Genomic DNA, 8,504 nt, shown 5'->3' with positions numbered 1-8,504 from the left:
CGATAGAAGGTGAACAACCTCCTTAAGGCAACTCGGGTGAGTCACCACCTCTGTACCCCTGGCATCACTCCCCGTCCCTCACACCGCACCCCACCCCCCTCGAGCCAATTAATACCTGTCTGCCTGCATCCTCCTTACATCCCGTCCTGTATTATCCCCTTTGGTGAAGGTGCCCTGCACACACACAGGCCATCAGTTACAGAGCCCCCGTGTAACCCACCTCCAAGTGTCTCACAATGTCCGTCATCTGTCCCCCAGGAAATAACGGCCCATAACTGCCGGGAGCAGGAGACTGGAGCGTCGCGGAGGCCGGAACGTCGCGGAGCCCTGAATTACAGGGGCGGCACAGTGGTTAGCACTGCTGCCTCACCGCGCCAGGGACCCGGGTTCAATTCCCACCTCGGGGAGTGGGCACAGGTAGGGCGTTCTTAGAGGGTTGGTGCAGACTCGATGGGCCGAATGGCCTCCTTCTGCACTCTGCAGATTCTATGAATAAAAACAAAAGTGCTCAAAATATTGAGTGGCACTATCTGTGGGAACAGTGAACATTGTCCAACTCGATAACTCGGCGCCGCCACCTCCTCCTCATTGTGTCAGAGACTCCACAGCAATTGGGCATCTAACAACTGACGCTCATCTTCTGCTCCCTGTCCCTTCCACTGAGGCCCCAGGAATGATGTGACGAACAGCATTGCACTGGCGCATTTAGCCAGCAGAATTGCCGAGGGTCTGTGTTCCCACCAGCAGAATTGCCGAGGGTCTGCGTTCCAGCAGAATTGCCGAGGGTCTGCGTTCCAGCAGAATTGCCGAGGGTCTGCGTTCCAGCAGAATTGCCGAGGGTCTGCGTTCCAGCAGAATTGCCGAGGGTCTATGTTCCCACCAGCAGAATTGCCGAGGGTCTGTGTTCCCACCAGCAGAATTGCCAAGGGTCTGCGTTCCAGCAGAATTGCCGAGGGTCTGCGTTCCAGCAGAATTGCCGAGGGTCTGCGTTCCAGCAGAATTGCCGAGGGTCTGCGTTCCAGCAGAATTGCCGAGGGTCTGCGTTCCAGCAGAATTGCCGAGGGTCTGCGTTCCAGCAGAATTGCCGAGGGTCTGCGTTCCAGCAGAATTGCCGAGGGTCTGCGTTCCAGCAGAATTGCCGAGGGTCTGCGTTCCAGCAGAATTGCCGAGGGTCTGCGTTCCAGCAGAATTGCCGAGGGTCTGCGTTCCAGCAGAATTGCCGAGGGTCTGCGTTCCCACCAGCAGAATTGCCGAGGGTCTGCGTTCCCACCAGCAGAATTGCCAAGGGTCTGCGTTCCAGCAGAATTGCCGAGGGTCTGCGTTCCAGCAGAATTGCCGAGGGTCTGCGTTCCAGCAGAATTGCCGAGGGTCTGCGTTCCAGCAGAATTGCCAAGGGTCTGCGTTCCAGCAGAATTGCCGAGGGTCTGCGTTCCCACCAGCAGTGAGGAACTTCAATGGGGACGGGGACAAAGAGAGAAAGTACTTCCTGGGTCAGGTCGGCCATGGCAACAGTGAAGAAAACAGTCTAGTGAGAAAGAGGGGAGGGGGTGGGTGAAGCTGGTCTGTGGACGGTGCTGTCTGCAAGAACAAAACTATTCCAGCCAGATCTGTAGATGGGATTAGATTTATTTGCTGGAATCTCTTTAGTACATTAAATATATCATGTGTTCCATTAAAAAATCATCGGTAAACATTCCTACATCAACACGTGGATACTTCAGAGACTTCACATAATCTGGACGGACACACAAAAGGGTTAGTACTGAGGGAGTGCCGCACTGTCAGAGGGTCAGTACTGAGGGAGTGCCGCACTGTCAGAGGGTCAGTACTGAGGGAGTGCCACACTGTCAGAGGGTCAGTACTGAGGGAATGCTGCACTGTCAGAGGGTCAGTACTGAGGGAGTGCCGCACTGTCAGAGGGTCAGTACTGAGGGAGTGCTGCACTGTCAGAGGGTCAGTACTGAGGGAGTGCCACACTGTCAGAGGGTCAGTACTGAGGGAATGCTGCACTGTCAGAGGGTCAGTACTGAGGGAGTGCCGCACTGTCAGAGGGTCAGTACTGAGGGAGTGCCACACTGTCAGAGGGTCAGTACTGAGGGAATGCTGCACTGTCAGAGGGTCAGTACTGAGGGAGTGCCGCACTGTCAGAGGGTCAGTACTGAGGGAGTGCCGCACTGTCAGAGGGTCAGTACTGAGGGAGTGCCGCACTGTCAGAGGGTCAGTACTGAGGGAGTGCCGCACTGTCAGAGGGTCAGTACTGAGGGAGTGCCGCACTGTCAGAGGGTCAGTACTGAGGGAGTGCCGGACTGTCAGAGCGTCAGTACTGAGGGTGTGCCGCACTGTCAGAGGGTCAGTACTGAGGGAGTGCGGCACTGTCAGAGGGTCAGTACTGAGGGAGTGCCGCACTGTCAGAGGGTCAGTACTGAGGGAGTGCGGCACTGTCAGAGGGTCAGTACTGAGGGAGTGCTGCACTGTCAGAGGGTCAGTACTGAGGGAGTGCTGCACTGTCAGAGGGTCAGTACTGAGGGAGTGCTGCACTGTCAGAGGGTCAGTGCTGAGGGAGTGCTGCACTGTCAGAGGGTCAGTACTGAGGGAGTGCTGCACTGTCAGAGGGTCAGTACTGAGGGAGTGCCGCACTGTCAGAGGGTCAGTACTGAGGGAGTGCCGCACTGTCAGAGTGTCAGTACTGAGGGAGTGCTGCACTGTCAGAGGGTCAGTACTGAGGGAGAGCTGCACTGTCAGAGGGTCAGTACTGAGAGAGTGCCGCACTCAGAGGGTCAGTACTGAGGGAGTGCAGCACTGTCAGAGGGTCAGTACTGAGGGAGTGCAGCACTGTCAGAGGGTCAGTACTGAGGGAGTGCAGCACTGTCAGAGGGTCAGTACTGAGGGAGTGCTACACTGTCAGAGGGTCAGTACTGAGGGAGTGCCGCACTGTCAGAGGGTCAGTACTGAGGGAGTGCCGCACTGTCAGAGGGTCAGTACTGAGGGAGTGCTGCACTGTCAGAGGGTCAGTACTGAGGGAGTGCCGCACTGTCAGAGGGTCAGTACTGAGGGAGTGCTGCACTGTTAGAGGGTCAGTACTGAGGGAGTGCCGCACTGTCAGAGGGTCAGTACTGAGGGAGTGCCGCACTGTCAGAGGGTCAGTACTGAGTGAGTGCCGCACTGTCAGAGGGTCAGTACTGAGGGAATGCTGCACTATCAGAGGGTCAGTACTGAGGGAGTGCCGCACTGTCAGAGGGTCAGTACTGAGGGAGCGCTGCACTGTCAGAGGGTCAGTACTGAGTGCCGCACAGTCAGAGGGTCAGTGCTGAGGGAGTGCCGCACAGTCAGAGGGTCAGTACTGAGGGAGTGCCGCACTGTCAGAGGGTCAGTACTGAGGGAGTGCCGCACTGTCAGAGGGTCAGTACTGAGGGAGTGCTGCACTGTCAGAGGGTCAGTACTGAGGGAGTGCTGCACTGTCAGAGGGTCAGTACTGAGGGAGTGCCGCACTGTCAGAGGGTCAGTACTGAGGGAGTGCTGCACTGCCAGAGTGTCAGTACTGAGGGAGTGCCGCACTGTCAGAGGGTCAGTACTGAGGGAGTCCGCACTGTCAGAGGGTCAGTACTGAGGGAGTGCCGCACTGTCAGAGGGTCAGTACTGAGGGAGTGCTGCACTGTCAGAGGGTCAGTACTGAGGGAGTGCCGCACTCAGAGGGTCAGTACTGAGGGAGTGCAGCACTGTCAGAGGGTCAGTACTGAGGGAGAGCTGCACTGTCAGAGGGTCAGTACTGAGAGAGTGCCGCACTCAGAGGGTCAGTACTGAGGGAGTGCAGCACTGTCAGAGGGTCAGTACTGAGGGAGTGCAGCACTGTCAGAGGGTCAGTACTGAGGGAGTGCAGCACTGTCAGAGGGTCAGTACTGAGGGAGTGCTACACTGTCAGAGGGTCAGTACTGAGGGAGTGCCGCACTGTCAGAGGGTCAGTACTGAGGGAGTGCCGCACTGTCAGAGGGTCAGTACTGAGGGAGTGCTGCACTGTCAGAGGGTCAGTACTGAGGGAGTGCCGCACTGTCAGAGGGTCAGTACTGAGGGAGTGCTGCACTGTTAGAGGGTCAGTACTGAGGGAGTGCCGCACTGTCAGAGGGTCAGTACTGAGGGAGTGCCGCACTGTCAGAGGGTCAGTACTGAGTGAGTGCCGCACTGTCAGAGGGTCAGTACTGAGGGAATGCTGCACTATCAGAGGGTCAGTACTGAGGGAGTGCCGCACTGTCAGAGGGTCAGTACTGAGGGAGCGCTGCACTGTCAGAGGGTCAGTACTGAGTGCCGCACAGTCAGAGGGTCAGTGCTGAGGGAGTGCCGCACAGTCAGAGGGTCAGTACTGAGGGAGTGCCGCACTGTCAGAGGGTCAGTACTGAGGGAGTGCCGCACAGTCAGAGGGTCAGTACTGAGGGAGTGCCGCACTGTCAGAGGGTCAGTACTGAGGGAGTGCCGCACTGTCAGAGGGTCAGTACTGAGGGAGTGCTGCACTGTCAGAGGGTCAGTACTGAGGGAGTGCCGCACTGTCAGAGGGTCAGTACTGAGGGAGTGCTGCACTGTCAGAGGGTCAGTACTGAGGGAGTGCTGCACTGTCAGAGGGTCAGTACTGAGGGAGTCCGCACTGTCAGAGGGTCAGTACTGAGGGAGTGCCGCACTGTCAGAGGGTCAGTACTGAGGGAGTGCTGCACTGTCAGAGGGTCAGTACTGAGGGAGTGCTGTGCTATCTTTCAGAGTAAAGGTTAAACTGAGGCCTTGCCATCCCTTTCAGGTGAATGTTAAAGATCCGAGTGGGAAGTTCATGCAGTGTTCTGGCCCCCATTTATTCCTTAACCAACATTATAAAACAGATTATCTAATCATTATTTTAATGTGGTTTGTGAGATGTTGTTGTGAGCACATTGATTGCAGCGTTTCCCACAGTGCGACAGGGAACACACACAATAATTACCACACTGGCTGCAGGGGACATTGGGAACTTTTTTCTATCATTTCTCATGGGGAATGCAATATTACAACAGCAAGGGGCGCAATGTGGCCAACATTTGACCAGATCTGCTTCCATGTGGAAATTTTAAATGGTTTATCTCAGCTGCTCATCAAGGGCAGCACGGTAGCATTGTGGATAGCACAATCGCTTCACAGCTCCAGGGTCCCAGGTTCGATTCCGGCTTGGGTCACTGTCTGTGCGGAGTCTGCACATCCTCCCTGTGTGTGCGTGGGTTTCCTCTGGGTGCTCCGGTTTCCTCCCACAGTCCAAAGATGTGCGGGTTAGGTGGATTGGCCATGATAAATTGCCCTTGGTATTGGGTGGGGTTACTGGGTTATGGGGATAGGGTGGAGTTGTTGACCTTGGGTAGGGTGCTCTTTCCAGGAGCCGGTGCAGACTCGATGGGCCGAATGGCCTCCTTCTGCACTGTAAATTCTATGTAAAAAAATATGGGGGGGTTTTGTTGCCTGGGGGGGGGGGGGGGGGGTGATCTCGGTGCGGTGGCGGGGGGGGGGCGGATCTCAGTGCAGGGGGGGGGGGTTTGTTGCCTGGGGGTGATCTCGGTGCGGTGGGGGGGGGGGGGTGATCTCGGTGCGGTGGTCTTGTTGCCCAGGGTATGATCTTGGTGCGGGGGGGGGGGGGGGGGGGTGATCTCGGTGCGGGGGGTGGGGGTGTTTTGGTGCCCGGGGAGAGCGTGTTTCACATTCTAAATGTCCCTGAGCAAGAGATTGAAAGATCCGGTGGTCACATCAGGCAAGCCGCCATTGTCGAAGGAGGAAATAAACATTTCAGCGTCCGTGAAGCCAGCCAAAGAATTTATTCAACACTTTTACAAATACAGATAGCTGGGGCCAGGCTGTACATCCAATCCCAGGCAGAAACAACTGAAAGAAATTCTAGTTCTTGGCCTTTAACCGAATCGCCTCACCGTGTTGCCAGTAATACAATGGTTGATCTCTTTTGCGGAAAAAAATATCCTTCCACCGCAAAATAAAACCTTTAAATTTGTAAAATTATTAAACATTAGTAAACCTGAAGCCATTCGACCAGACAGTCTGCACGTTTGGACTGGAAGCTCTCACAGATATGCTCAGTCATTGTGACAGATGACTAAATATATAATTAAACAATGTAAAAACACAACAGACGGCTGGAAACGCAGGGTAGAATTTCTCAGTGTCTGCACCCGTCGAGATCTACTGGGCATTGCCAACGTTTTCGGTTTTTATTTCATCGCTTTGAACATCCACAATTACTCATTTTTAAATATGCAAATCCTATTTTAATGTAAAGAATGCACATCTCTGCACCCACCTGTACAATCCCTGAACCCGTCTCCCCACCCCCTCCCCAAACTTTCGCCAATATTGAGGTAGCGAGTCACACCTCCTTCCTCATGCAAGGCTAATTATTGGCCGCAAGACAAATTCAGTGACATTTCTGTTCAAAACTGTGAGGAGTGGGCAAGGAGTGTCGAAGTCACAAATACAATTCTGCAAAGGTTGGAAATAAAACGGTGGTCGAGACCAAATGTGCTTTTACTGCCAGTTGATCAAATCTCGGCGGTTAATCCTCCTCCAGGTACTGGGCCCCAAGAGGATGCTGGCAAACATGGACTTCCCTTCGATTGGCCGATGATTGTGTTTGGCAAAGTACTGCAGGGGTCTGCAGTTGCCTTCTGCAGTCTGATTGACCAGGAACCCCCCCCCAATGCTGGGAGTATTGGAAGGATTCACAGGCCAATGTAAATGCAGCCGGGTTATGGACACCATCAAATGGGACTTGGACCCAGGTACCTAATCCCAATATTTGGACATGACCACTGCACCACCAAACCTTCCGCCCCAGTTAATCAGGGAAGTTAAAATCTAACAAATCCCTCAGCCTCCTTTGATGCTGTGCTATCAAACCAGGAAGTGCAGGAAGTGGGGCAACACCATAGCATGGTGGTTAGCACAAGTGCTTCACAGCTCCAGGGTCCCAGGATCGATTCCGGCTTGGGTCACTGGCTGTGCAGAGTCTGCACGTTCTCTGCGTGGGTTTCCTCCGGGTGCTCCGGTTTCCTCCCACAGCCCAAAGATGTGCAGGTTAGGTGGATTGGCCATGATCAATTGCCCCTTAGTGTCCAAAATTGCCCTTCGTGTTGGGTGGGGTTACTGGGTTATGGGGTTATGGGGCTTAAGTAGGGTGCTCCTTCCAAGAGCCGGTGCAAACTCGATGGGCCGAATGGCCTCCTTCTGCACTGTAAATTCTGTGATAGGTGGTATGGGCGGGTCAGCATTTGCCAGATTAAAGGTTGGGACACTGCATCAGATCCTATTTGCCACTTTCTATGGGCAGCGAATACGGCTAAACTCTTTGCTTGCAGTTCTCGATCATTCCCACTGGGGTTTCCCCAGCCTGACTGCGCCATTTCCAATTGGGGGGCACACCAAAATGTTTCTCTTTTCTATGGTGATCACCATCGCCCCCGCCCCCCCCCCCCCCCCCAATAAAAAATTCCCAACGTGCTTTTTATCTTCAAATTCACTGTGTTTAAGTGCAGGTGTGTTGAACATGACACTTGCTCCATTTGTTTACCCACCTGGTAGTTTTGTAATTGACAACAGACCAACATTGTGTCATTGGTGCAGTTCTACCCCCCCCCCCCCCCCGGCTCTCAATCAAATACTTCAGCACAGGTCAAGGCCTAAACTTCGAAATTCATTGTTATGAAGTCCAACCATAGCACCAGGCTAGGAGCAGCACTGTCGCTGCTTTAATCAGGGTGAGTGACGTCAGCGAATGGGACATGTTACTTTTCCATTTGGTTACTTTCAGGCACTTCCTCAGGACAAGACAGATTCAGCACAGGGTTAGATACAGAGTAAAGCTCCCTCTACACTGTCCCCATCAAACACTCCCAGGACAGGTACAGCACAGGGTTAGATACAGAGTAAAGCTCCCTCTACACTGTCCCCATCAAACACTCCCAGGACAGGTACAGCACGGAGTTAGATACAGAGTAAAGCTCCCTCTACACTGTCCCCATCAAACACTCCCAGGACAGGTACAGCACGGGGTTAGATACAGAGTAAAGCTCCCTCTACACTGTCCCCATCAAACACTCCCAGGACAGGTACAGCACGGGGTTAGATACAGAGTAAAGCTCCCTCTACACTGTCCCCATCAAACACTCCCAGGACAGGTACAGCACAGGGTTAGATACAGAGTAAAGCTCCCTCTACACTGTCCCCATCAAACACTCCCAGGACAGGTACAGCACAGGGTTAGATACAGAGTAAAGCTCCCTCTACACTGTCCCCATCAAACACTCCCTGGACAGGTACTGCACGGGGTTAGATACAGAGTAAAGGTCCCTCTACGCTGTCCCCATCAAACACTCCCAGGACAGGTACAGCACGTGGTGAGATACACAGTAAAACTCCCTCTACACTGTCCCCATCAAACACTCCCAGGACAGGTACAGCACGAGGTTAGATACAGTGTAAAGCTCTCTCTACAC

The sequence above is a fragment of the Scyliorhinus canicula genome, chromosome 18, assembly GCF_902713615.1.
Source record: "Scyliorhinus canicula chromosome 18, sScyCan1.1, whole genome shotgun sequence".
In the NCBI taxonomy this organism is placed as follows: Eukaryota; Metazoa; Chordata; class Chondrichthyes; order Carcharhiniformes; family Scyliorhinidae; genus Scyliorhinus; species Scyliorhinus canicula.
This window is presented reverse-complemented; position numbering follows the sequence as displayed.